At 37.0% G+C, this 27119-nt stretch overlaps 1 long non-coding RNA gene across 6 annotated transcripts in view; it reads right to left on the reverse strand.

Annotated features, from left to right (window-relative positions):
• Positions 1-9571: 9571 nt before the first annotated feature.
• The window catches only part of LOC309660134, a 242950-nt gene continuing 225402 nt past the window's right edge, over positions 9572-27119 (reverse strand). For all 6 annotated transcript variants that reach the window (XR_014263177.1, XR_014263178.1, XR_014263179.1 and 3 more), the window contains one exon: positions 9572-16853. This is a non-coding gene — a long non-coding RNA (uncharacterized lncRNA). The remainder of the gene's footprint in view (positions 16854-27119) is intronic.

Consider the following 27119-nt stretch of genomic DNA (forward strand, 5'->3'; position numbering starts at 1 on the left):
CTCAAATTTAACATTCTGAATCTGATCTCCTGAAGAAGGTAGCATACAGTTATGAGTTATAGACTCTGAAACATCATTGCCTCATTCCAATCCTGATTCCATGTTTTAATTGCCATGTGAAATTGCCAAGGTACTTAAATTTCATGTGGCTTAGTTACTTTACTGCCAGACTGGGGATGATATTACTACTCACTTCATAATATTGTTGTATAACATATATATAGTGTGTGTGTGTGTGTGTGTGTGTGTGTGTGTGTGTGTGTGTATAATTATATATATGTACATAATGAATTGGAAAGCCCTTTTTTTCCCTCCAAGATCTAGATAAGGTCATGTGGTTTGAGGTTTGAGAATTGCCTGTTCCTTTAATCATTTGAAAGAGTTTGCCCATTAAACCCCTGTTGTCCAGAGAACTTTTTATGGGTAATTATTGCAGGTCAGGTTCATCTGACTGGTTTTTACTGTTGTTATTGTATGTTTGTTTCTTCTGCTGGCCCTTGCTCGTGGTTTCTTGGTTTATGTGTGTTTTGTGATTTTTTTATTATGATCTCATGTTCTTTGGAACTCAAGCAATAGGACTTCTTATTGGTCTGGTTTGGAAATACAATTTTCCAGAAGGAATTGTGTTTGTTGCTGCCAATCACCAATGGCCACTACTAATCCAGAATCACTTTAAATTATTTACTAAAGCATTTCAGATCACACCAATTTTGGGAATTTAGTCCTCACTCTACCATAAGAGTGAGCTTGTGTTTATAAACATTCAAGGATGATTTTAGTTTTACTGCCATCCAGCACCGAGGTTAAGAAAGCCAAGTTTCTTTGAGCATTTCTGCATATCAGGTTTATTACTAGCTCGCTTTTATTCTAGGGTCTCCTGTATCATCTCCTGCTTTGGCTAGGTAGCTACCAAACAGAAGCTCAAATTCCACCAGGAGTTGATATAGTTACAGCAAAAACTAGCAATAGTGTAGTTGATGTAAATTATGCCAAAACTTGCCACATCTCTTTTTTTCATTTTGTTTACAAAGCTGACATCAGCTTTTGTATTACTATGAGTCTTTATGAGTATCTTAATGAGAAGGTGGTAGACAGCATATTTGTCATGGCACATATGTTGAAGTTGATTTACTCTGAAGATACATATTCCCATATATTTAATCCATGTCACAGCTCAGTTTGGGTTTTCTTTTAAACTTCTACAATGATGAAATCAGCCTGAGTAGTTATCTGTTTCAGGGGTCCCCAATACCCACATATTTGGTGATTTGCTAGAAAGGCTCACAGGACTCAGGCATATAGATTTATTAATGGCTAATATTTATTATAAAGACAGTAAAGATCATAGTCAGATCAGAAACAGAAAGAGAAAATGACATCAGGTAAAGCTAGGAGGAATCCATGGGAATCCCTCTATCTTCTCCTTCATGTGAGAGGTCACACAAAGTACACTCTCCCTTAAGCCAAAAAAAAAAAAAAAAAAAAGGCAGCACCATGTGTGTAAGTAATGTTTCCACAATAGAAGGCTCATTTTAAACTCAGAGTTTAGGGGTTTTATTGGGGACTGATCACATAGGCATTCTCTGCCTAACAACTATCAAAATACCAACTCACAGAAGGAAAGCAGATGTCACTATAAATTATATTGTTTGCACAAAGAGTCTAGCCCCAGCAAAATTATCATATCAGTTAGGCAATGTTTCAGAGCCAAGTTCTCAGACACCAGCCAAACTTGCTAACAAGCCTTGTAAAGAGAGTAGCCCAGATATGTTCTTTTTTGCAGGTAACACACAAAAATCTTCTGACACTCTAATCTTTGGATTTTGATTCATTTTTGTTGATTCTACCAAAAAATAATGAGAATCAATTATGATTGGTTAGTGATTATAAAAACTGGTTATGACTAAAATGTATATTTTAAAATAAACCTGTTTTGATTTAGCTAACAAAACCAACTTGTATGAATCATTTATTTTTCACTTATTGCTGTTTTTCTTTCTGCAGTAAAATACTGAGAAATCCAGCTTGCTGTTTGCAAGTTCTATATTCTATGCAATATTATTCTAAGTAGCTGTTTAACTATTTAATCAAGTTACTACATTAGGTGACCCAATAAGTTTTAAATTAATACTATTATTAGTTACCTGAAGAAGAATTATATCATGGATGAATTTGAAAAGGAAAAGGAAATTCAACAATTTCTGACAGAATCCATATTGTAAAAGTTCTAAACCCTGATATTCACAAATGTGAGGATAAGCTGATAACTGCTCTTTATTCATCAAATATTTTCTCTATGCATAGTTTGTTAAAAGAACAATGATCGGACTTCCCTACTGGTGCAGTAGTTAAGAACCTGCCTGTCACCCCCTCTTGCGAGAGCACCAGAATCACAACTAACTGTTAAACGATCATCGATAGGAAGACTGAAACTCACCAAAACAGATACCGCACATCCAAAGATAAAGGAGAAGCTGCAATGAGACAGTAGGAGGGGTGCAATCACAACAAAATCAAATCCCATAACCGCTGGGTGGGTGACTCACAAACTGGAGAACAATTATACCACAGGAGTCCACCCACTGGAGTGAAGGTTTTGAGCCCCACATCATACTTCCCAACCTGGGGATCAGGCAATGGAAGGAGAAATTCCCAGAGAATCAGACTTTGAAGGCTAGCAGGATTTGATTGCAGGACTTCGACAGGATGGGGGGGAACAGACACTCCACTCTTGGAGGGCACAAAAAATTAGTGTGTGCATAAGGACCTGGGGGAAGGAACAGTGACCCCATAGGAGACTGAACCAGACCTACCTGCTAGTGTTGGAGGGTCTCCTGTAGAGGCCAGGGGTGGCTGTGGCTGACCATGAGGACAAGGACACTGGCAGCAGAAGTTCTGGGAAGTACTCCTTGGCGTGAGCCCTCCCAGAGTTGGCCATTAGCCCCACCAAAGAGCCCTGGTAGGCTCCAGTCTTGGATAGCCTCAGGCCAAACAACCAACAGGGAGGGAACTCGGCCCCACCTATCAGCAGACAAGCGGATTAAACTTTTAATGAGCTCTGCCCACTAGAGCAACACCCAGCTCTACCAACCACCAGTCCCTCCCATCAGGAAGCTTGCACAGGCCTCTTAGATAGCCCCATCCTCCAGAGGGCAGAAAGCAGAGGCAAGAAGAACTAAAATCATGCAGCCTGTGGAACGAAAACCATATTCATAGAAAGATAGACAAAATGAAAAGGCAGAGGGCTGTGTCCCAGAAGAAGGAACAAGATAAAGCCTCAGAAAAACAATTAAATGAAGTGGAGATAGGCAACTTTCCAGAAAAAGAATTCAGAATAAGGATAATGAACATGACCCAGGACCTCGGAAAAAGAATGGAGGCAAAGATCAAGAAGATGCAAGAAATGTTTAACAAAGACCTAGAAGAATTAAAGAACAAACAAACAGAGATGAACAATACAATAACTGAAATGAAAAATACACTGGAAGGAATCAATAGCAGAATAACTGGGGCAGAAGAATGGATAAGTGACCTGGAAGACAGAATGGTGGAATTCACTGCTGTGGAAGAGAATAAAGAAAAAAGAATGAAAAGAAATGAAGACAGCCTAAGAGACCTCTGGGACAACATTAAACGCAACAACATTCGCATTATAGGGGTCCCAGAAGGAGAAGAGAGAGAGAAAGGACCAGAGAAAATATTTGAAGAGATTATAGCCGAAAACTTCCCTAACACGGGAAAGGAGACAGCCACCCAAGTCCAAGAAGTGCAGAGAGTCCCACACAGGATAAACCCAAGGAGAAACTTGCCAAGACACATAGTAATCAAATTGACAAAAATTAAAGACAAGGAAAAATTATTAAAAACAATGAGGGAAAAATGACAAATAACATACAAAGGAAATCTCATAAGGTTAACAGCTGATTTCCCAGCAGAAACTCTACGAGCCAGAAAGGACTGGCACAATATATTTAAAGTGATGAAAGGGAAGAATCTACAACCAAGATCACTCTACCTGGTAAGGATCTCATTCAGATTTGATGGAGAAATCAAAAGCTTTTCAGACAAGCAAAGCTAAGAGAATTCAGCACCACCAAGCCAGCACTACAACAAATGCGAAAGAAACTTCTCTAAGTGGGAAACACAAGAGAAGAAAAGGACCTACAAAAACAAACCCAAAACAACAAAGAAAATGGTAATAGGGGCTTCCCTGGTGGCGCAGTCGTTGAGAATCTGCCTGCCAATGCAGGGGACACGGGTTCGAGCCCTGGTTTGGGAAGATCCCACATGCCGCAGAGCAGCTGGGCCCGTGAGCCACAATTACTGAGCCTGCGTGTCTGAAGCCTGGGCTCCACAACAAGAGAGGCCACGATAGTGAGAGGCCCGCGCACCGCGATGAAGAGTGGCCCCCACTTGCCGCAACTAGAGAAAGCCCCCGCACAGAAACGAAGACCCAACACAGCCAAAAATAAAAATTAATTAATTAATTAATTTTTAAAAAAATGGTAATAGGAACATAAATATAGATAATTACCTTAAATGTGAATGGATTAAATGCTCCAACCAAAAGACACAGGTTTACTGAATGGATAAAAAAACAAAACCCACATATATGCTGTCTACAAGAGACCCATTTCAGACCTAGGGACACATACAGACTGAAAGTGAGGGGATGGAAAAAGATATTCCATGCAAATGGAAATCAAAAGAAAGCTGGAGTAGCAATACTCATAACAGATAAAATAGGCTTTAAAATAAAGAATGTTACAGGAGACAAGGAAGGACACTACATAATGATCAAGGGATAAATCCAAGAAGAAGATATAACAGTTATAAATATATATGCACCCAGCATAGGAGCACCTCAATACATAAGGCAAATGCTAACAGCTATAAAAGGGGAAATTGACAGTAACAAAATAATAACACCTCACGTACACCAATGGACAGATCATCCAGACAGAAAATTAATAAGGAAACACAAGATTTAAATGACACAATAGACCAGATAGCTTTAATTGATATTTATAGGACATTCCGTCTGAAACAGCAGATTACACTTTCTTCTCAAATGCACACAGAACATTCTCCAGGATAGATCACATCTTGGGACACAAATCAAGCCTCTGTAAATTTAAGAAAATTGAAATCATATCAAGCATCTTTTCCAACCACAAAACTATGAGACTAGAAATAAATTACAGGGAAAAAAACATAAAAAACACAAACACTTGGAGGCTGCACAGTGTGCTGCTAACTAACCAAGAGATCACTGAAGAAATCACAAAATACCTAGAGACAAATGACAATGAAAACATGATGATCCAAAGCCTCTGGGATTCAGCAAAAGCAGTTCTAAGAGGGAAGTTTATATTAATACAATCCTACCTCAAGAAACAAGAAAAATCTCAAATTAACAATCTAACCTTGCACCTAAAGGAACTAGAGAAAGAAAAAAAAAAACAAAACCCAAAGTTATTAGAAGGAAAGAAATCATAAAGATCATAGCAGAAATAAATGAAATAGAAACAAAGAAAACAATAGCAAAGATTAAAAAAATTGAAAGCTGGTTCTTTGAGAAGCTCAACAAAATTGATAAACCTTTAGCCAGACTCATCAATAAAAAGAGGGACAGAATTCAAATCAATAAAGCTAGAAATGAAAAAGGAGAAGTTAGAACAGACACCGCAGAAATACAAAACATCCTAAGAGACTACTACAGGCACTTTATGCCAATAAAATGGAAAACCTGGGGGAAAAAGACAAATTCTTGGAAAGGTATAACCTTCCAAGACTGAACCAGGAAGAAATAGAAAATATGAACAGACCAATCTCAGGTAATGAAATTGAAATTGTGATTAAAAATCTTCCAACAAACAAAAGTCCAGGACCAGATGGCTTTACAGGTGAATTCTATCAAACATTTAAAGAAGAGCTAACACCCATCCCTCTCAAACTCTTCCAAAACATTGCAGAGGAAGGAACACTCCCAAACTCATTCTACAAGGCCACAATCACCCTAACAACAAACCCAGACAAAGATACTACAAAAAAGAAAATTACAGACCAATATCACTGATGAACATAGATGTAAAAATCCTCAACAAAATACTAGCAAACAGAATCCAACAGCACATTAAAAGGATCATACACCATGATCAAGTGGGATTTATCCCAGGGATGCAAGGATTCTTCAATATATGCAAATCAATCAATGTGATACACCATATTAACAAATTGAAGAATAAAACCCATATGATCATCTCAATAGATGCAGAAAAAGCTTTTGACAAAATTCAACACCAATTTATGATAAAAATTCTCCAGAAACTGGGCATAAAGGGAACCTACCTCAACGTAATAAAGGCCATAAATGACAAACCCACAGCAAACATCATTCTCAATGGTGAAAAACTGAAAGCATTTCCTCCAAGATCAGGAACAAGACAAGGATGTCCACTCTCTCAACTATTATTCAACATAGTTTTGGAAGTCCTAGCCATAACAATCAGAGTAGAAAAAGAAATAAAAGGAATACAAACTGGAAAAGAAGAAATAAAACTGTCACTGTTTGCAGATGACATGTTACTAAGAGAATCCTAAAGATATTACCAAAAAACTACTAGAGCTAATCAATGAATTTGGTAAAGTAGCAGGATACAAAATTAATGCACAGAAATCTCTTGCATTTCTGTACACTAATGATGAAAAATTTGAAACAGAAATTAAGGAAACACTCCCATTTACCACTGCAACAAAAAGAATAAAATACCTAGGAATAAACCTACCTAAGGAGGCAAAAAACCTGTATGCAGACAACTGTAAGACACTGATGAAGAAAATTAAAGATGATACAAACAGATGGAGAGATATACCATGTTCTTGGATTGGAAGAATCAACATTCTGAAAATGACTATACTACCCAAAGCAATCTACAGATTCAATGCAATCCCTATCCAACTACCAATGGCATTTTTTACAGAACTAGAACAAAAAATTTCACAATTTGTATGGAAACACAAAAGACCCCGAATAGCCAAAGCAATCTTGAGAAAGAAAAACGGAACTGGAGGAATCAGACTCCCTGACTTCAGACTATACAACAAAGCTACAGTAATCAAGACAGTATGCTCCTGGCACAAAAACAGAAATATATATCAGTGGAACAGGATAGAAAGCCCAGAGATAAACCCATGCACATATGGTCACCTTATCTTTGATAAAGGAGGCAAGAATATACAATGGAGAAAAGACAGCCCCTTCAATAAGTGGTCCTAGGAAAACTGGACAGCTACATGTAAAAGAATGAAATTAGAACACTCCCTAACACCATAAACAAAAATAAACTCAAAATGGATTAAAGACCTAAATGTAAGGCCAGACACTATAAAACTCTTAGAGGAAAACATAGGCAGAACACTCTATGTTATAAATCACAGCAAAAGCCTTTTTGACCCACCTCCTATAGAAATGGAAATAAAAACAAAAATAAACAAATGGGACCTAATGAAACTTTAAAGCTTTTGCACAGCAAAGGAAACCATAAACAAGATGAAAAGACAACCCTCAGAATGGGAGAAAATAATTGCAAACGAAGCAACTGACAAAGGATGAACTACAAAATATACAAGCAGCTCATACAGCTCAATATCAAAAAAACAAACAACCCAATCCAAAAATGTGCAGAAGACCTAAATAGACATTTCTCCAAAGAACATATACAGATGGCCAAAAATCACAAGAAAAGAGGCTCAACATCACTAATCATTAGAGAAATAAAAATCAAAACTACAATGAGGTATCACCTCACACCAGTGAGAATGGCCATCATCAAAAAATCTAGAAACAACAAGTGCTGGAGAGGGTATGGAGAAAAGGGAACCCTCTTGCACTCTTCGTGGGAATGGAAATTGATATAGCCACTATGGAGAACAGTATGGAGGTTCCTTAAAAACCGAAAATTAGAACCACCATATGACCCAGCAATCCCACTACTGGGCATATACCCTGAGAAAACCATAATTCAAAAAGAGTCATGTACCACAATGTTCATTGTAGCACTATTTACAATAGCCAGAACATGGAAGCAGCCTAAGTGCCCATTGACAGATGAATGGATAAAGAAGATGTGGCACATATATACAATGGAATATTACTCAGCCATAAAAAGAAATGAAATTGAGTTATTAGTAGTGAGGTGGATGGACCTAGAGTCTGTCATACAGAGTGAAGTAAGTCAGAAAGAGAAAACCAAATACCGTATGCTAACACATATATATGTATTCTAAAAAAAATAAAAAATGGTTCTGATGAACCTAGGGGCAGGACAGGAATAAAGATGCAGATGTAGAGAATGGACTTGAGGATACAGGGAGGGGGAAGGGTAAGCTGGGACGAAGTGAGGGAGTAGCATTTACATATATACACTACCAAATGTAAAATAGATAGCTAGTGGGAAGCAGCTGCATCGCACAGGGAGATCAGCTCGGTGCTTTTCATCCACCTAGAGGGGTGGGATAGGTAGGGTGGGAGGGAGATGCAAGAGGGAGGGGATATGGGGATACATGTGTACATATAGCTGATTCACTTTGTTATACAGCAGAAACTAACACAACATCGTAAAGAAATTATACTCCAATAAAGATGTTAAAAAAAAAAAGATACACATGCACCCCAATGTTCATTGCAGCACTATTACAATAGCCATGCCATGGAAGCAACCTAAATGCCCATCGACAGATGAATGGATAAAGAAGAAGTGGTACATATATACAATGCAATATTACTCAATCATAGAAAGGAATGAAATTGGGTCATTGTAGAGACGTGGATTGACCTAGAGACTGTCATACAGAGTGAAGTAAGTCAGAAAGAGAAAAACAAATATCATATATTAACATATATATGTGGAATCTAGAAAAATGGTACAGATGAACTGGTGTGCAAGGCAGAAATAGAAACACAGATGTAGATAACAAACATGTGGACCCAAAGTGGGGAAAGTGGGGTGGGGGGGCTGGTGGTGGTGGGATGAATTTGGAGATTGGTGTTGACATATATATACTAATATGTATAAAATAGATAACTAATAAGAACCTGTTTTATAAAAGAATAAAATAAAATTCAAAAAATAAAACATATTTTTAAAATTAATTAATTAAAAAAAAAAAGTTGTGCACGCATCTTGGGGAAGGTCCTAGGACCAGTCAGGTGTGAAAAAAGAAACAAGATAATTAGCCAGATGTAAACAAAATCCGGAAGGACTGTCCTATTTAAATATTCATTTAAATCACACACACACAAAAAGAATCCACCTGCCAATACAGGGGACACGGGTTCAAGGCCGGTCCGGGAAGATCCCACATGCCGCGGAGCAACTAAGCCCGTGCACCACAACTACTGAGCTCACGTGCCACAGCTACTGAAGCCCACGCACCTAGAGCCTGTGCTCCACAAGAGAAGCCACCGTAATAAGCCCGCGCACCGCACCGCAATGAAGAGTAGCCCCCACTCACCACAACTAGAGAAAGCCACACAGCAACAAAGACCCAACACAGCCACAAATAAATAAATAAATAAATAAATAAATTTAGGGGGAAAAAAGAACAATTATCACTCAGAATTGTAACACAGCTCTGAAAACTGCTTGTCTGGGAGACCAAGCATTGGTCTGATATGACTTTTGGATATATCACAATATAGGACGCACACTGTAATAAATGACTCAAACACCCTCCTACAGAACTGGTGACATTTCAAGATTCCTCATAGAAACTGAAAACAGAGATAGATAATCACAATCTATTTCATTCACACAATTGTTTTTATTATAATTAAATCGGTTGTAAAATTAGAAGAAGTAAATTCCTTATTTAGTGCAAAAAGAACTAAGGTCATCTAAGGTGATGCATTTTTACAGACAGGAAGCAAGTCTGTTTTATCCTTCGTCTCACACACACTGTGCTTTGGCTATGTGATAATTCATGAAAGGAGAAAACAAGCACAGAATTTTAGAGTCAAATAAGATTTTCTCTTTGAATTGTGAATTATAATTGGCCAATCTCTAGCAGCTGCCTCTTAGAAACTGTATTTTCTAAATGTTAATAGGCCCAAGTTAGCAATAAATGTGAACATTTAGTGGAAATCTTTTGTTTTGTTTTGTTTTATCGGGGCACATGTAGAATTCTTGTTTTTATGGTGTATTCTTGTCATTCTCCAAACAAATTCTATGTCATGTGTTACATGACAAGCACTCTTCTGCTAACTAGTCTTTAAACCAGTTAGTGATTATTTCAAATATCAAAAGCCAGTTCTTCTAAAACAGGGAGTCTTATCAAAAAAATGACATTATTTAAAATATGCATTTCATGTGTGGGTTTATTTTATCTAGGTTTTATCTGTCTATCTATTTAACTGTATATGTTTGGATCAGAACCATTCAAAAACATGGACAGAGGGAATGCTACTATGTTTATTTCTTTTTAATGTAGTGATTATTCTCACAACTGGAACCCAGATGTAATTATTCTTCCCTAAGCATTTCTGCAGTATTGGCTAAACTACCATCATAAAATATTACTTCGACCATAACAAGCCTCTCCAGAAAATGCCTATTTGTTACAATAAAAATGTTCATTTGTAAAACACAAAAATAAAATCAATTTTCTTCCAAGTATATGTTTACTTAAAATTTAAAAAAAAAAACACTTCATAAGGGACATTCTATATATTTAAAAGGATCATGACATTGCATTTATGAATAGAATGAAAGCATAATGTAGAAATTTGATTAGGTTTCCTTTTTGAATTAACATCCTAATTTCTGCCGGGAGTGGCTAACTAAACTTGGCACTATGGACACTTTCCTCACTATTCAGAATTTTCAACTGTATTTAAAGCAGATCACATCCACCTCCTCTGCTCAACATACTAACTAGTCAATGGAAATCAAAATACAATCGAAATAGACACTTTCTACTGCTGCCAAGAGAAGAAGGTTCAGAGCAAAAGGTGTAATTAAAAGTATGACTAAGCAGACAGCCACACTGAAGAAACTTCTCGCAAAACAGAGGGAGAAAATGGCAAAAGGGAGTAAGTGCCCCCAGATATGATATTGCCGTCTCTGACTGAATCACTTGAGCTCCAGAATCTCAGCTTTCTGGTATAGGACCCAGTTGCTATAGAAACTTACAACTGGGAGCTAAATAAAGTAATTTCTATGCTAGTGTTGGTGTCTATAACTTCAGCACCTGATGCTAACCAAATTGTGCTCAATAAACAAATTTAAACTTTAAAAACCTGCAATGCGATCACAATGCTTTCTATACAACTGATTAATCTCAATTGATCCTGGCTCAGAGCACAAGAACATAAGAAATCTCAGAAACAGAAAAAGACTATTTAAGGCCAATATGCCTGCATCCTTTGTTTTTCTTATCTGATTTCCTACTTTATCCCCATGCCTCTATCCTGTCTTAGTTTTAAATAAAAAATCAGCTAGCTCACTCTTCGACCCATCGAAAATCCTGCTTTCACTGATCCCTTTTAGACAATTTATTTTATATTAAACCACTCCCTCTTGGCCTCCCCCTTTTCATTTATCCTACTCTAAACCTGAAGAACAAAGAGATCAGGCAGTCCAATAGATACTTAGTCCTTAATCCTCCTGGCTGGGTCTCTTATTGCTGCACATTTGATTATAAGATTATTCAGTATTTGGCAAGAAATCAAAACCCTGAAGCAGCCCCTTGATGCCCCTGTTTGTGTGGGCATGTCAGCCCCCTACCCATTATGTCACAAAGCAGTGTGGTTGGCTTTGGTAATGCTCTTTTATTAAGAGAAATGAGACTGTGGGGTCTAAATATATCCGTTTGCATCTTTCTACAGCATCACTTTAGAAAGAAACAATGTTGGCACAGACTGTATAAACCCTTTGTTCTTCTCCAGTGGGCCCGCACATTCAGGTCAATGTCACTGTGAAGATTTAAAGTATGAAAAAATTCATCTGAAAGTATGACTTCATTAAAAGACATATACTGCAACATATATTACTACATGTATTTGTAAATTTGTTTATTCTGATCAGAGATATGTAGTGATAAGCATTTGAGGATGCACTTTTATCTGGAAACTATTGCATTTATTTCACATTTTATAAAGGTCTTGGCTTCAGTCCCAATGTACACTTGATGAGTCTATGATTTAAGATCTCAAAGCCAAGATCAGCCCAGGGCAGAGGATTTGACACTAATAGGAAAGGTGTGTCGTCTGATTATGAAGAAAATAGGTCAGATGGCAAAACATTCCAGAACTAGTTATTTATATTTCTACCAATAAGCTTTATTAGAGAAAGATGAAAGAAAGAAAGAAAGAAAGAAAGAAAGAAAGAAAGAAAGAAAGAAAGAAAGAAAGAAAGAAAGAAAAAGAAAAGATAGATAAAAGTTCATCCAACTTCCATAAAATTAAGTATTTTTTTAGTTCTTTAGTTTGAAATGAAGATGCAATTTTTAGGAGGTAATATTTTCTTCTAATTGTCAAGATACTCACAAAGACCAGGGGAGAATTTGAAACACCAATATAGGAATTATCAGATATGCTCTCACCATGCATTCATAAACATCTCCCCCTGGGCTCCTCTGGATTCTAACTGCTACCTTGGTTTTTGTCCAACGAGCTCTTAAAAGCAAAGAGGAGATGCTGAGGGGTTAAACCTAAGGATTGACCAGCTACTACCACTCAGTGTTGGACCAAAATTCCCATTAGGAAACAACATGGAATCATTTTTAGCTGCAAAAAGGCACCCAAGAGAATAACAAATATATTAGGTTAACTGTCGGATACACGGCTCTGCCTGTATACCAAAACAAAAACATCGTGAGAGAGGTATGAGCTATGTCAGAAACAGTCAGCCAACAACTGTCAGCTGCGATTGTTGAATAGCATTTAAATGCACCAAGCAACATTTGGGAGCAGGTGACTTCCAAGAACGATGGGGAAATGAAATTTTGTTAGTTACGGGAATGGAATTTGGTAACTTTTTCTTTTTCTTTTTTTATGTTTGAGAGACTTTACTTCACTTTTCCCTGCATGTGAAACCTCCATTCTCACATATTTGCATAGATATAAATAAAAGACTCTATCCTCACACAATGCTGAGCACTTGATAGGCAATTTGCAAATATTTGTTTTACACAGAAAGGAAAGGAAGAAGGAAGCACATGAGGGAAGAAGAAAGGAATCAACCCTGATTTAACTCTCACTGAGAAAAAGAACTGGGAGCAGAAGTGAGTTCAGAGAAGGCTGAGGTTAGGCATCAGAATGCTTATATATTAGCCTCAAGCTGTAAGTGGCAGCTGGCTGCATGGCCCTGGCCAGGTGGCCAGTCAGCACTCGCAACTAGAACTTGGCATTCAAGACAGGCAGCTGCAAAGCGGAAACGGCCCAGCAGCTTTGTAGAAACAGAGGTACGGGCGCCATTTTATGGTTCCAGGCTCCCAGCCAATCACGATAGGAGAGGGCTGGGGGCACCTGCCTGTGCCCGTAATGGAAAGAGCAGAGCTGGCCTCCAGGACAGAGCACCAAGCAGAAAAGATCACATTCTGGGGTTAAAGAGGGGAAAAATCATCTGGTAAGCATGGCATGCTTTGGAGAAAAGATCAACAAGAGTGAACAGGACTTTGGAGGCAATTTTCTCCCCAAAACTTTCATAGTGATGATTCAGACAGGGAATTTGTGACAAAGCAGGGACTAAATAATAGATCTGCTGATTCTTAGCCCAAAGCTCTTCTATAACGCTGGTTCAAGACAAATAATTCCCATTTTATCACCATTGCTTTGTTTGTAGGTGTACCAAAACTGTCAAAATAATCTTTAATTTTCTCTCCCATTAAAATAATCTCAAGTGCTTTTCCTAAATAAAAAATAGAAATTGCCATAAAGACAATCTTTCCATTTTAGCATTCAAAATGTTATAACTACCGGGAACAATTCAAAAAGAATTATAACAGACTTTGCCTTCTGAATTATTATCTAAAACAAGAGATTATAATTATGCTTATAGTACTGCAATGTGCTCCAGAAACTTAACCCTATAATTTCATTCACCACCAATTTATTTCCAGTCTTTAAACCATTATTATAATTTATTTACCTATATCTAGAGATTTGGGGCAAGGGTCATTCAATACATCTCGGTAAATCTTTTAAATTCTCATTTGGATTATAAGTGTTTGAAGGACACTAATACACAGCGTCTATAGAATGTGAACTAACAAAGGGGCTAAATGAGAAGTCAAGTGAATGAACAAGCTAGGGCCAGGGTTGAAAATAAAATCTATACTTTCTCTTTTTTAATTGAGATTTAATTGACATACAACATTATATTAGTTTCAGGTGTACAACATAATAATTCAATATATGTATATATTGTGAAATGATTACAAAATAAGTCTACTTAACACCCATTGCTACACAGTTGCAATATTTTTTCTCATGATGAGAACTTTTAAGATCCACTTTCTTAGCAACTTTTCAAATATACACTACAGTATTATTAACTATAGTCACCATGCTGTACATTAACTGCCCCACAACTTATTTATTTTATAACTGGAAGTTTATAGCTTTTGACCCCCTTCACCCATTTCATCCACCCATCCCACCTCTGGCAACCACCAGTCTGTTCTCTGTGTCTATAAGTTCAATTTTTGGTTTTTGGCTTCTTTTTTAGATTCCATATATAAATGAGATCATAGGGTATTTATCTTTCTCTGCCTCACTTATTTCACTTAGCATAATGCCCTCAAGGTCCATCCATGTTTTCTCAAATGACAAGATTTTATTCTTTTTTATGGCTGGATAATATTCCACTTATTCATTCATCCATCAATGAACACTTAGGTTGTTTCCATATCTCAACTATGTAAATAATGCCACAATGAACATGGAAGTGCAGATATCTTTTCAAGTTAATGTTTTTGTTTCCTTTGAATAAATACCCAGAAGTGGAATTGTTGGGTCATATGGTAGTTCTATTTTTAATTTTTTGAGAAACCTTCATACTCTTTTCCATAGTAGTTGCACCAATTTACATTCCTACCAACAGTGTACAAAGGTTCTCTTTTCTCTGCATCCTCACCAATACTTGTTATCTCTTGTCTTTTTGAAAATAGCCATTCTAACAGATGTGAGATGATATCTCATTGTGGTTTTAATTTGCATTTCCCTGATGATTAGTGATGCTGAGCATCTTTTCATATACCTGTTGGCTATCTGTATGTCTTCTTTGGAAAAATGTCTATTAAGTTCCTCTGCCCAATTTTTTTTTATATCTTTATTGAAGTATAATTGCTTTACAATGTTGTGTTAGTTTTGGCTGTACAACAAAGTGAATCAGCTATATGTATACATATATCCCCATATCCCCTCCCTCTTGAGCCTCCCTCCCACCCTCCCTATCCCACCCCTCTAGGTCATCGCAAAGCATTGAGCTGATCTCCCTGTGCTATGCAGCAGTTTCCCACTAGCCATCCATTTTACATTTGGTAGTGTATACAAGTCAATGCTACTCTCTCAATTCGTCCCAGCTTCCCCTCCCCACCCCCCGCTGTGTCCTCAAGTCTGTTCTCTACATCTGCGTCTTTATTCCTGCCCTGCCACTAGGTTCATCAATACCGTTTTTTTAGATTCCATATATATGCATTAGCATACAGTATTTGTTTTTCTCTTTCTGACTTACTTCACCCTGTATGACAGTCTCTAGGTCCATCCACCTCACTACTAATAACTCAATTTTGTTCCTTTTTATGGCTAATATTCCATTGTATATATGTGCCACATCTTCTTTATCCATTCATCTGTCGATGGACACTTAGGTTGTTTCCATGTCCTAGATATTGTAAAAAGAGCTGCAGTGAACATTGTGGTACATGTATCTTTTTGAATTATGGTTTTCTCAGGATATATGCCCAGTAGTGGGATCCTCTGCCCAATTTTTAATAGGATTGTTTGGCTTTATTCTATTGAGTTTTATGATTTCTTTATATATCTTGGATAAACTTTCCTGTATGCATTTATATACACTGTTTCTTATACTCAGTCCTCCATATCTCTTGTTTAGTGTCTTAACAAAGATTTCTGCTTATATGTGGAAGTAAACAGAATTTTGGACATCATTCATGGCTGTTATAGCATGGTGGACAGGGCTCTGAATTTATCATATTATAAGTTGATTACTTTGTCTTTATTTTCTTGTCCTTTTTTTGCCTCATGCATAAAGAGTGTATATAATGAATCTGTACAGTTTAAAACAATAATAAAATTGTACTCCTAGGTATCCACCATACAGTTTAAGAAACAGAATTTTATCCAGCTTCCTGAATATCTTTTCCCAAATCCCTCTCCCTACTCCAGAGGAATTTTTTAATCTATTATTTTTTTGTTTTCCTTTGCAGTTTTACAACATATCTTTGTGTTCCTAAATAATATATTTTTTTCATTTTATGTATTTTCCATATTAATAGAATCATATTTTTCTGTTTTTAGAAATTTTCATTCAACATCATGTTTTTGAGGGTTATCCATGTTGATAGGTATAGATGTATTTTATTTATATCCATTGCTTTACAGTATTCCATTGGAGATATATATATACCAAAACCAACTTACTTAAACTTCTTGCACTTGAGTAGTTTACAGGGCTGTTTTTCTCTATTAAAAATAATACTATCATCTATATTCATGCTCATATTTCCTAGGACACAAATTAAGTTCACTTTCTTCTTCTCTCAACTAAGGATAACAGGAGCTTCATTCCAGAATTCTTCTTAATGATCCCAATATTCAGTTTGTTGATCTACAAAACAAATAATTGTCATTCTTAGCATTAAGTGAGCATATATATAAGTACATAGAACAAGGGCTAGTTCATAGTAGGTGTCCCATAAATCCTTTTTCACTCTCCACTAAGAATTAAGAGATGATTTTAATCCTTCATAGATAGAAGTGCTTTATAGAGTATGCTGGGTCACCTGTAGGTGCAGAAACTTCTGACTCAATACTCAAGGCTACTATTTGGCCTCTAACAAACACAGACATGTATGGTTTAGTTATTACTACATGTCAAGTGGACAACGAGACTTTTAGAAGAGATGGTGATATCACATAGCATACAGTGAGAGAGGAGCTGCTGCTTCTTGCTTCCCTGGGATTTGTCAGCATTATCTTCCTGGATGGAGTCCAGCTGGCTCAAGTTGCCTGAAGCAAAGGCAAAGTGCATTCTTTTGACCCAGAAAAAGCCTCCAGATATGGAAACGTTCAGCACTGTCCTTTGTGGGTCACCTCGAATACATGCACTGTCTGACCCAGTTTTCTTCCTTCCAGAAATGCCACCACTCTTTGAGCCAGAAGAAGATACTATACGTTATTTACATCATTATTGCATTGATCCTGCACTCCTTAACATCCTGCCTCTAAGTAGGAAACAAAAAAGACATGGCAGGGAAAATGGTGATAGCATACTTTCTCAGCAGTTTGAAAAAATTCATGGGAAATAGTTCTTGCTTTTCAACCAGTCTTCTTCATTACAAATTTTATTCAGTGAAACTTCTGGTCTTCAGAATTTCACCTTCTACCTGTTTTCTTCCCTAAATCACTACCCGTCCAAACTTTTCCCTAAAACAATATCTAGTATTTTGTAAACTTATGTCTGATTACCAGCCAGTAGCCATTAAATTTCCTTGGAGAAAGGGAAAGGACAGGGATCTTCCGTAGGTGAAACAACTAAAATAAATACATCAAAATTCTGAATTTACATTTTCTGTTACTAAAATAAGACTCCCCACCCCCTTTTCAATGTTTTCTTCCATTTGGTTACTATTCAGTCATACATGATGGCAGGTATAAAAGTCAGATTCCATGGAATGTAGCTGATGAAGGAAAGAAAGAAAAAAAGAAAGAAAGAAGGAAGGAAGGAAGGAAAAGAAAGAAAGAAAGAAAGAAAGAAAGAAAGAAAGAAAGAAAGAAAGAAAGAAAGAAAGAAAGAAAGAAAGAAAGAAAGAAAAAGAAAGGAAGGAAAGAAGGAAGGAAGGAAAAAAACTGTGGGTATAGATACATTTTTTTGAATTTAGAAATCCACTTTGAAAATGTCCTGAGTGTTGCACTCAGTTCAATTCCAATTCACTTTGGTTGTTTGCTTTCCTGTCTTCCAAAGAACTCATAGCATTAGAAATAGGATGCAATAACAAATAGTTCTCTTCAGAGGCTGCTACCAAGTGTTTTATACTTGGAAAATAAATGGCAAAAGTGCATAGACATTTGACATGGATAACATTTCAAGCTAATGCTTTAGGAGAAATTTTCTTGAGATATACAAATCACCATTCATCTTGTTAGTTTGGGGTAAAAAAACCAAAAAGTGAAAAAACTTCATCTCTGAACCTTGTAGTCAATACCAAATTCTACCATGGCATGTGGAGGACTCTGATTCAGTGACAATATGCAGAACCAACAATATATGTGTGAAGAAATAATGGAAAAGAAGAGCCAATAAACCTCAGGGCTGGCTTGACCTATGGAAAAAATTTTGAGATTTTGTAAAACAGTGCAGTGAATGCTGAAGGAAGTCTCAGACATTGCTTCTTAGCTGTTTTCTCAGCACTAATTACAGATTTTATTACACAGTAGTGTGTTATAAGTTAATAATGACCAGTGGAACGCTAAGAGGAAAGGAGGCACAAGGGAACTAGACTAGAACTGGCCACGGCCACCCCTTACTTAAAACTAATAGGCCTAATGTGAAAGCCCCACATCAACACTTGCAAAGGGAAGTTTTGCCAAATTGGAGGCAGATAATGAAAACTCAAGTGAGAGGCAGGCTGTCATTGACACTGTTCAGTCTCATCAAGTGGCTGATGAGGATGAGGATGCTACATTGTTCCCTGAGGATAGAAATGAGCCAAATAATGACAACATGTCAGAGAGAAACAATTGGAAGGATGCAGAGAGCATGACAATTAGATCTCAGTGTCTGATGAGGGGAATAGTGCAAATGAACCACTTAACATGACTAAGCCAATAGACATCAAAATGTATTAGGTACAAACGATGTAAAACAGATGCCTAGTGATCAGAATATGGGGCCTGGGAAATCTTCTGTGACTATACATAGAACAAGCATTTCTATAGCAAGCTATGAGCTGGGCAGAGAAGGCAAAAAAGCAAGTCAAAAGGCCTAGTCTTTAAGGAGTTTGACATTTAAATTGCGTACCATATCATCAGAGTACAGCCAGCAAACGGAAAACACACTAGTTAGTTCAACAGAAAGAATCTAATATAGGAATTGTTTAGAGTTATTGGAAGAATGAACAGCCAAAAAGGGCACACTGGATTAACACAGAGATAGTAAGAAAAGGAAGCATCTATCACCCTTAGAATTCGAGGAACAGAGGAAGAGATTGATGTTATCAGGACACTAGAGAAGATGCTTTGAGAAGCTGTGAGGTAGAGCTCTCAGAAGTGAGAACCTCTGACTATGACTGGTATCTTAAGAGGTCAAAGAAGGTGTCCTGCTAACCTGGATAAGAGGTGTTACCAGATTGTTGCTAGTTTCTCCAAACAAATGCCATGAGGTTGGTTCTAAGAACAAGGAAGAAAGCAAGAAACTGGAACCAACAGCTACTTCAGAGTTTAGATGCTACTATTGAGATGAGGTTGACAGAAGTTAGACCCCTGGAAGAAGCAAGTACCTTCTCTCTTCACTGCTGTTCAGCAACTTTAGTGCCCTCCATTGGCAGGACTAACAGGAAAATAGCTGGTAAAGGAAAAATGTAGTTTGCAGAGCCCCCAGCATCACAGAACTGAAATATAATGGTTAATAACTACAACCTTATAACCTTGAATTCGAGGGCCAGAGTATATCAAAAGAATTTATTAGAAGAGGCTAACAGTGCTATAATTTGGGTTTGTAGTATAATGAAAAGAGAATATTTTTGATGTCCTTCTTACATGTTTATGCATCTGAAAGAACACCATAATAATCAAAGGTTTTCTCAGTCTAGGTTTACCTATAAAATGCAATAAACTCAGCTATTTGTCTTAATAAGGTAGCGAGTAAGATGGAGTATCCAGAGTTTAGTTCATTCAAAAGTTTCATCATTTCCCAAAGTCTCAATTATCTCTAGATACTTGCTTTCAGGCAAATATCTTGCCTTGGTATTGGGTGTCACACACGGTATATGTTTTATGAATTGTGTATAAATGTTGCTTTGGGGTGTTCACAAAAAAATAGAGTTAGCTTTTGTTTCAGTTAGCCATTGTCTAAAAATACTGCCTAACAAACCAACACAAAACTCAGGGGCTTGAAACAAAACTGATGATTCATATGAATCTACAGGTTGGTTAATTGAGTGGAGGCTTGTCTGGTGGATCTTCTTCCCCCTGTGGCTGCTGGAGCTCATCTGCTCCAGAGGGCAGTTCTTTGGGTCAGCTAGAATGGCTCTCTTCTATATGTCTTCCACCCTCTCTTTACCAGCAGGCTCTCTGAGCCTTGTTTTATTTGTGGCAATGGCAGAGGTACAAAAGGGCAAGTGGAAATGCATGAGGCCTTTTAGAACACAGCATCACTCCGATCAATGTGCCACTGGCCAAAGCACATCACAACTCTGAGCCCTAAGTCAAAGGTCAGGGAAATACTCTAACCATGATAAAACCAAGGGGAAAATGTGGGTGCCAGGAGGGGTGAAAAATGGTGACTAATCTTTCATTCTATAGCAAGTTTGATCTCTATTTCAGAAAAAAAAAAAAAGCCTTGTGTTCTGTATGCAAGGGGAATCCTCATTCATTGAGTATTTAATCTGATAGAATTCTACAATGAAGGTTATCAGTGGAATGTGTCTCTCTTGAAGACAGAAATAAGACTTTAAGCAAAAAAGAATCAGAAAGTTGTTTTAATAGGAAAAAGTACACTAAATGGAGGGCAAATCAACAGTATGAATAAGAAAAACCTGTGTTGCATTGGCAGAATATCAGGTCAAGAATAAAGATTATAGCAAATTAGGAGTAGCTGCAAAGGCTATAGCTGGCCCACACTGGGCTCTGTGTTCATTAGGAAAAGGCTCTCCTTCCGGGTAAGAACAAGTCACATCAGGATTCAGGATATGGTAAGTGGAGGCATGGATTGGATTTCATCTCCCAGGTACTCTCAGCCAGGTCTCATTGTTTAGGGGAAATGTAACCCCAGTGGAAGAGAAGAAAGAAAAAATTTACTCAAGGATTTTACTAATTTGTTGATGTACCTCACTGTGTTGCCATCATATATTTCTTATTGGTTCACCTTAATAATGCTTTCAAATGGTAGCCATTCTTTCCTTCCCTCCTTTTGGCCTTCCTGCCTTTCTTCCACATATATATACTGAATTTCTCCTGTATGCCAAGTAAGTTACAGGCAGGTAAGATAAAGCAGGAACAAAACAAACAAAATTCCTGCCCTCATAAGCTTTATAATGTGCCAGGAGAGGCAGACAATGAACAGTAAACATAACAAATTAGTGAATTATACAGAGTGACAGAAGATGATAAGAGCTGTACAGAAAAAAGGAGAGGAGAGGGGAGAGGAGGGGAAGGGAAGGAAGGGAAGCTAAGGGAAGGGAAGGAGAGATGAGGGGAGAGGAGGGAAGGGATATTATTGTCATACCTGTTTGAACATACTTTTACCACTATATATCCACGGTTGATGTTATATAGAGAAAAATGACCACTTCCTAATTCACTCACATCTCAACTCTAATTGATTGCATAAGACTATTCTTCCTAGGATTGCAAGACTAAATCTAAGAGAAAATCGAGTCAGAAGACGAATTCTGATAAAACATAAAATAAATTTATGCCCTTATATTTGGTTTATCTAGGTTCGCTTTTTTAATATAATAACAACTGTGGCTAAAGCCAGTAAAAGGTTGGCAGAATTTTACAGGAGATTGTTAAAACAAATGTACCTGTAATGCAATCTATATCATAGCTTATGTAGTTCATGTAATAGTTTTGCCATTTAAAAAATTTGGTATGTTATGCTCATTGAATTGAATATAAATTTATTTATTACGTTTTGTGTTTGCCATAGTGCTTAATAAATAGTCTTATAGTCTAGAAAAACTTTCCCTTGGCTATGAATTAATCTACTGAGCATTCAGAATGGTTGAATGTGCAAGTTGGGAAAATAAGCACATATATTACAGTAATAACCCTCTAATGAATTATGGTCTTAAGTTGTTCTTGCAAGTTTTTTATTTAAAAATGGTCCTGATCAGGACTTCCCTGGTGGCGCAGTAGTTAAGAATCCACCTGCCAATGCAGGGGACATGGGTTCGAGCCCTGGTCTGGGAAGATCCCACATGCCACGGAGCAACTAAGCCCGTGAGCCACAACTACTGAGCCTGCGCTCTAGAGCCCGCGGACCACAACTACTGAAGCCCACGTGCCACAACTACTGAAGCCCGTGCGCCTAGAGCCCGTGCTCTGCAACAAGAGAAGCCACCGCAGTGAGAGGCCCGCACACCGCAACAAAGAGTAGCCCCTGCTCGCCGCAACTAGCGAAAGCCTGCGTGCAGCAACGAAGACCCAACGCAGCCAAATAAATAAATTAAAAAAAAAAAAAAAAAAAAAGGTCCTGATCAGTGGTCCAGTTTTCTGGCTAAAAAGGATTATTAAAACAAAAACAAAACTAAAGTACAGGTAATTACTTGATCTTTGTGTTTCTACCAAATTAGGATAACTACATTGAAAAGCTTGGGTCATAATCATGCTATTACAATGGTTTTCCTGGCTTTTTGAACTCTGAAACTTCTAAATTTTCCTTAGCAGTTCAGAGGCACTCTCGGTGTACTACCTGTGAAATACATAGCATTATGTCCACGACAATTCTTTGAAAAACTATTTGGGATATGCAGAATTTTAGAACCATGGAATTATAATATTGCTCTCCTTTCCCTTGATTTGGTACATTGTAAAACATTATACAGTAAGAGAATTTCCCTCCCTTAATCGCCTTTGATTGCTGTAAGTAGGTTGATAAATGAATTCTAAGAAGCGTAATATATGTCTCATTTTAAATATCTTATGTTGGCTTAAGTGCAAATGCAATGGCTAGCTGACTATGTGTAAGTGAAATGGGATGAAATGGAATTGAATCCATGTCTAGTGAGTTAATATTTCTCTACTTCCTGTGTTGGCTTATTGGCAACTTTCTAGGTTGCTGAAAACATATCAGTAAAAAGTTGGGAGATGAGAAACTTTTGATAGGATATTTCCTTAATCTTGAAGTTTAATCTCTTTATTACAGACATTTTAAACACCCTGGCTGGTACCTAATGTAAGTTCAATAAATGTTACTTGCATGACCTCATGTATATTTATGTATGTAAACCCTTATATATTTTATTATAATAAATGAGGACTAAGTTTTCTGCTTGTATCGTGTAGAATAGAGGTCAGCACTTTTTTCTTTTTAAAGTCCAGATAATAAATATTCTAGGCTTACAGGCCATACAGTCTATGTCACAACTAATAAACTCTGCTATTATAGCACAAAATCAATACATAAATACAAACAATACATAAATAATGGCTCTGTTCTAAAACTTTATTTACAAAAGGTGGTAGGCAGGATTTAACCCATGGGCTATGGTTCACCCTTGATATAGACCATTTAAAATTCCACATGCAGGCTGAACTACAGAATGGTCCACAAAACATAAACTCAAGGGAATTTTGTTGAACATATCATTCAAAATGCACATTTATAGAGTTTCTGAAAATCTATGAGTTATTTCTGTCTCATTTAAAGAAAGTAATTGGCCAAATTTTCATATATTCAATAATATTTAAATTATGTAGTATTTAAAATATAAAATAAGGAAATCTTGTTTCACATTGTCCATATGATCCAAAAACACGTGAATACAACTAGGCATGGAAATTTACTATTAACAACTGGAAAGCGAGTTCACAAACAAAACTAATTTGAAGCTAAATCCTTGTCTCTATTTACAACTGGCGTATTCATTTTATCAAGTTATTAATTGTATTAATCTGTAAAATGAGAAAGATCAGCTTCATTTCACTAATCTGTAAAATGGGAAGAATATACCAGCCCAAAAACTTCCAGTGACTGAAAGAAAAAAAAATCTAAAAAAAATTGGTTTGGGTCTCTCAAGCTACATTTTTTAGTGTGACCTGTCCGAGTATTTTGATGCCTCCGTCTTAAAGGTAGGTTGATGTCAGCAAGATCCTCCAATATATTAAACCAAAAATATTCAGCCTAAATGTCTGAGAGAACAGTATCACAGAATTGACACTGCTGCTATTGAAAGCCTCTATGAATCAATAAAAATTATTATAAAGCATTTATAAGCAAAGTGTTCTCTAAATGCTTAATAATATTTCTGTTAATGGCTTTCCTCTCGTAGAATTCCACCTCAGTCATTCGATTTCTTTCCTGTATCACCAGTGTATTTAGCTCTTCCTAGTCTCCCTTAGATGTCATTCAGTGAGTTAGAACCATTTGGCAGGCAGCCATAAACTACCTGTAACAAAGAGTAGTAATTTTACCTAAGTTCTGTATCTTAAAGAGAATTGTCATCTCTGTGTTAAATGAAGTGGCTTTGCAAGGCTTACCAGTGTAACTCTCTTAAAAGATATGTTTATTTCTCATAACATAATAGTGGAGACACCTAGATCTATGAACACAACCATGGACCACTTCTAATAACAGCATGCCCTAAATAGGTATGCTATCTAGCTTATACTTAATGAATCTTTGAATAGCTAATTTATGATTCATCGATTCTATATCCATGTTTTATTGCCTCTAGCTAAAGCAGAAAAACTTCTTTTTTCAGATGATGAAAATGAAAAATAGATTTGCAAAAGCAACACACACTTGGGAGTGCAAACCAAAGTCAGATCATGGAAGAATCTCTTTGATCCTAATTCCCTGAATCACATACAGGTGTCGGACCTTCTTAAACTCTACTGATATTAACAAGGCAAGACAAGAGGTGACTTGTATGGCCAGCCTCTGCTGTTCCAGACTCTTTCCTACAGCAGTTCTTCAACCTGTCACAGTGTATAAAAAGGCCTCTGAGAGCAATAGCATAAGCACTCCTTGTGCTTTATGCACAGCAGAGACAACTAGAAATGATGAGTTTATTTTGCAAATTTAATTTAGGAGGTTTTTTACACTGCGTGCACACATCCTTCCCTGAAAGTCACAGGCAAAGTATTAGATTTCTTTCAGGCTCAACTAAATACAGATTTTGCTGAAACCCAGTTAAGAAATGTAGACGTATAAGAATCGAACCACATTAATGAGAATGCCAGCAATGAGTTCATTGTCTGTGGCAGTAGTTTAGACTTACGTAGAATTACATACGTGAATTAAAAACTCATCCAACTGCTGGGATCTATCTTTAATTATGTTTTCCCCTGCACACAAATAATGTTGCCAGGATATAAACAATAAAAATATGCCTACTTTAATATAGTAGTTAAGACCATTGGATTTGGAATTAAAAAGTAAGGTCTGGATTTAAATCTCTCTTCCACCATTTACTCTGTGTCCTTGATAAGCTGCTTAGTTATAAACCTTAATTTCCACGTTTGTAAAATGAGTTATATGTACCTTACTCATAGAATTATTATGGGAATTAGATAAAATATTTATGTAAAACTGGTAGTCCAGAGCCTTGTGCACATAATGCACTGATTCTTGAAAGCTTCTTGGATTAGGGCAGGAGAAATGTTTATTAAAAATCATCCCCCAACCACGCATCTGGCCCAATCAAATTGTTCCCTCAGCAACTCCAAGCATTTTATTAGATAATGAAGAAGAGATGTCTGTCCATTTGGAGCAGAGCAAGCTACTAGTCCACAGCTCCCAAGCTTGTTAAACAGAAGTTCTTTCTGAACTCTTATTATATATTTCTATCTAAGAGCCAGTCAGAGATGGAAAGAGATGAGGGTGAGCATGGGGAAGGGGAGTCATTATTGGTTCAACTATTTTTTATTATTTCTTATGACAGTGTATGGAATTAAAACATGACCAGTTCTGTTCAAGCAGGAAAAATAAATTATCTCAAAATGCTAAATCAAAACATAGAGGATATACTTTATCCTCTATGGGGATAGAGGGTTAAAAAAATTCTGTAAAGTATCTCCCATATTCACACTAATGCCTGATCTGCCTTTATAAAAACCACTTTTGCAATGCTCAATAGATATTAGGGATTATCCACTATTAACATTTGCCTATCCCTGTAAATTTTACCAGATAATATGATATTGAGAAATTAAATTGGCCTCTTAAGTATTAACTTTTGGTTTAAAGGATTCATTTTATAAAAACAATAGTATGGACTGAACATTTGCTTTTACTACCTTCCATTGAGTTTGCATGAATTAATTACAAAACTACTTTACACTGTTATTGAAGTCCCCAAAATATGCTAATTAATCATTAGTAATTTTTAGAAAGTACCTATGGTTTTAGAATTACTTCTGTCCCTTCAGCTCTGTAATTTTCTCACTCACTGCTATAATAGCACCACACTGTTGTTATTCATGAAGAGACATGAAAGAGAGAAACAGACCAGCAATAACAACAAAAAGTTTAGTTAAAGAAAAAATTATTCAGTGACACTTCTTAAAGCACAGTAAGGAAGACTGTATTTGAGGACCCATGGAGAAAGGTGTAAGGACTCCCCCCCCCCCCCCCCGCCAACAGTGGAATCCTACAGTGAGAGATTGGACTCAACTTCAAATACAGCATGGGCAAATGGAAATTTATAACCAAAAAGCAGGATGCGAATCAGTGGGTGAAAAAGTACTAAGAGGAAACATCAGCGGAAGGGGGATTCTGGCTAAACCAACCTAAGAAAAGTCATCACCTGGCAGATGGTGGAGGATAAGGAACCTGATTAGATAAGGAGCGTGATCAGATATGCAGGATAGGGGATTCTGGTGAAGCCAACTTAGCAGGGTTCTTACTGAAATTGGACAGTGCAGAGACAAACATGGGGTGTTCAGGCCTAGTAGAAAGAGAGCTCAGCAGAGCCTGAGTAGACTTTGG

The sequence above is a fragment of the Balaenoptera physalus genome (genome assembly GCF_965194825.1).
Source record: "Balaenoptera physalus genome assembly, chromosome: 4".
NCBI lineage: Eukaryota > Metazoa > Chordata > Mammalia > Artiodactyla > Balaenopteridae > Balaenoptera > Balaenoptera physalus.